Raw genomic sequence first — 3990 nt, forward strand, 5'->3', positions numbered from 1 at the left:
TTAGACATATCTTCGCCTTTTTTTCTCTTATTTTTTGTCTTTTTAACCCCATCTGGGCATTGTGTGGGTCCTGAACCACTGCCACTACCATCACTTAGATTGATACTAAAAGAAGACAAACCATCAGGTGAGATAAGAGATTCTGGTGTTGTTTCTGCTTGAAATGAAGAATTTTGTGAAGGACAATCAAACTTCACAAAATCTTTCATAAGGGGCCAGACATGCTCAAACTTGAATCCTTTCTTATATCTTGGATCCTCCGTCAGTAATTGTTTTGCACAATCAAACTGAATAATAAATAACATATGTTAGCAATATCACAACAATTAAATAGTTAAATCAATTGTAAAAATAAATAACTACTTACAATATCTTTTTCAGAAGCGCCACTTGGATTTAGATATTCGATTTGTTGCACGCATCCTTTGAATTTTGAAAGAGAACTCATAATGACTTGCATACGAGTTTCAAGCGATCTTTTGGTTCGATCAGGAATGTGTGGAGAAGGGTTGTCACTATTATATACCTTCACAATTTCTTTCCAAAAGGTATCTTTTTTTTGATAGATTCCTGTTTCACCATCTTGGGATAGATCCATATACACACGACAAAGATGTTTATCTTCATCGATTGTGTAATTAGGCTGTCGAGAAGAAGAAGACATGAAAGGCAGAATAACAAACAAATAAAAAAAAAGACAAAAATAAGAAATAAAAGCTTAGATTCTATGTGGAAGTATACAAATCGTAGAGCATATTTATAGACATTAAATTGTGAAAATTTGCAGATAAGATAAGAAATGAATGGTGGAGATTTCATGGAAATCGTGATGAATGGCATAGATTTTTTCTTCCAGATTCGTACATAAGATATAGAATGGATGATGCAGATTTAAAGAACTTTAAATGGATGGTGCAGATTTGATTTTATAAAGTTGCAGAATAGATAAGAAATTGATGGTGAGGATTAATGGAAATCATAACGGACGGTGGATATTATCATTGGAAAGATAAGATTTGCAGGAGAGATAATAATTGCAGGAGTATGCAGACAAGATAAGATTTCTTTGAACAAATTTTATTATATAAGAAGTATGCACATCTAATAATCTGTACACCTATCTTCTCAATTTTACTCATCACGAAGCAAAAATAAGATACTCCCTCTGTCCCAATAATCTTGTCCCACTTTCCTTTTTGGGTTGTCCCAATAATCTTGTCCCATTTCATTTTTAGGAAAATTTTAAGGCTTGATTAATTAATTAAACATCATCCTAATTAACCCACTAAAACAAATCCTCCCCTCATCCTACTCTCTCGACTCTCTCACCCTCTCTATTTCTCACACACACCAGCGGTCCAGCACATATGGGAAGAGAAGAAGATCAGTCAGCCTCTTTCTTCCACAAAATTCCGTCACCGTCCTCTCCGGCGGCGTCAGCCGCGCCTGAATCCGGTGAGCCGTGCCCCATTTTCTCCTCGTCTGGTTCTTTCTCTCCCTTCACCCTTCTCAAATTCTCAATTCAGCTACCCTCTTCTGCAAATTTCGAGCCCTAGCTCTCCACCCAGAAATCAACCGCCGTCGCGGCTCCTCTTTCCGGCGACGCCAGCGCCTCTCACCTCGCACCACTTCCCCCGCCTGTCACTCCTCTTGCGCCATAGCCGCCGCCCTACCGCTTCCGCCCGTTGGCTGCCTCCCCTCTCCTCCTCTATTTTTTTTCGAAAACTCCTTTGTTTCTCTCAACAATTAAAAGATTCTATTTTTGATTTTTGTTGTTATTTGTGGATCTCTATGTTTCTGTGGTGGTGTTTCTCTGTGGTGTGTTTTATCTTTGGTGGGCTCGAACGAAGGGAAGTAGTAGACTGGAGATTTGAGGCTCGGCGGCGGCGGCGGCTTTCTGGTCGTGCGATCGCGGATTTCGGGCATGGGAGATTTGGGGTGTTAGGGGTGACAGTGGCTTCTCACTGCTGTCGACCAGAGATTCAGAAAGAATCGGAGAATGAGGGAGACAGAGGGTGAATGGTGGACGGATGGAGAGAAGCGGCGATGCGGCTGATGGACGTGCCGACGCTGGGGAAGGAGGCGGCGCAGGTGTGGCTCCACCTATAGTTGTCGGAGGTGATGAGGAAGAACCAAGGATAATTAAGCTATACTTAATTTTCTTCTTAAAATGTGGGGCCTTCTAGTTTACAATACTAATTTCACACTTCTTAATCTTCGTGCCCAAAAGAAAGAGGACAACATTACTGGGACGGAGGGAGCATAAATTATCATGTTGCTGGCTCATCTTATATATTTTCTTCTTCAAGCTCATCATCAGATGAGCTTGAAGAAATACTCAATGAATGTGATGTTGAACATCAATTGATGTCTCAACATATTTTGTCAAATAATTTCATTGTAGCAAGCCTTATTGAAAATCAAAATGCTACAACAATCCACAGAGGCTCAGTTCTTGGTCGCAGGATCATCCATCGTGATCGAGAAGTGGCTGCCCAACGTCTGTTCAACGATTATTTTTCTGAAAATCCAACATTTAATGAAGGAATGTTTCGTAGACGTTTTCGAATGTCTCAAAATTTATTCCTTCGCATTGTTGATGCTGTAAAAAAATCATAATAGTTACTTTCAGCAAGGAAGAGATTGCACTGGTAGATTGGGTTTGTCCACACTGCAAAAAATAACCGCTGTATTTCGGATATTAGCATACGGGGTACCTACAGATGCCACCAATGAGTACATCAACATTGGTGAGTCTACTGCAATTAAATGTGTCAAGAAATTTTGTCGTGCAACTGTGGAAATATTTTCAAGTCAATATCTTAGATCTCCTACTTCTAGTGATGTTGCTAGACTATTATATATTGGTCAACAACGTGGTTTTCCAGGAATGTTAGGTAGTCTAGATTGTATGCACTGGAAGTGGAAAAATCGTCCAACTGCTTGGGTAGGCTCATATGCAGGTCGTAGTGGATCTCCCACGATTATTCTTGAAATTGTTGCCGATTATGATCTTTGGATATGGCATTCATACTTTGGTATGCCAGGGTCCAATAATGATATTAATGTCATGGAAAGATCACATCTTTTCAGTGAGCTTGCTAGAGGTATCACTCCACCTGCATATTATGTAATACAGGGAAAAGAGTACAATGTGGGTTATTATTTAGCTGACGGAATATATCCGAAATGGTCCACACTTGTGCAAACTATACATGAACCACGTACTGCAAAGAAAAAACATTTTGCTGCGAGACAAGAGTCGTGTAGAAAAGATGAGGAACGTGCATTTGGAGTTCTTCAAAGTCGATTTGCAATTGTTGCAAATCCGGCCCGTTTTTGGCAAAAGAAACATTTAGAGCTTATCATGAAATCCTGCATTATCATGCACAATATGATAATTGAGGATGAAAGAGACTTGTCTGCACCAATTCAAGAGATGAGAGAAGTCCCAACTCCAGATGTTGAAACGGTGCCAAATGAAGCACGTCAGTTTCAAGAATTTCTTGCACGCTATCGAAGCATCAAAGATAAATCGGCTCATCTTGCACTTCGTGATGCATTGGTCGATCATTTGTGGGAAGAATATTCAAATTTTGAACACTAATTCCCATTGTTAAGTAATTTAAATTTTTGCAAGTATTTTGTAATATTAGTGTGCTATTGTCATGTAATTTATGCTTTTTTCAAGTATTATGTAATGTTATTTTATATGTTGTTGGAATAAATTAATATGCAATAATTTAAATATAGTATAAAAAATCAAAATAATTATATTATATTATGTTATAATTAAATAAATCAAAATAAATATAAATAAAATTAAATATATATATATATATATATAATATATAATAACTATATAAAAAGATTAATTTAATAACAATTAAAAGTATCAAAATAGAATATTCCATTGTAGAGTGAAATGTAGAGTTGATTGTTGGAGAGCAAAATGAAATTACTCTACATTTCACTCTACAATAATGTAGA

The 3990-nt window shown here is 37.6% G+C and overlaps 1 pseudogene; it reads left to right on the plus strand.

Annotated features, from left to right (window-relative positions):
• The first annotated feature begins 2030 nt into the window (after window positions 1-2030).
• On the plus strand, window positions 2031-3607 carry LOC131007958 (uncharacterized; annotated as a pseudogene).
• Window positions 3608-3990: the final 383 nt, after the last annotated feature.

The sequence above is a fragment of the Salvia miltiorrhiza genome, chromosome 2 (assembly GCF_028751815.1).
Source record: "Salvia miltiorrhiza cultivar Shanhuang (shh) chromosome 2, IMPLAD_Smil_shh, whole genome shotgun sequence".
Lineage (NCBI taxonomy): Eukaryota > Viridiplantae > Streptophyta > Magnoliopsida > Lamiales > Lamiaceae > Salvia > Salvia miltiorrhiza.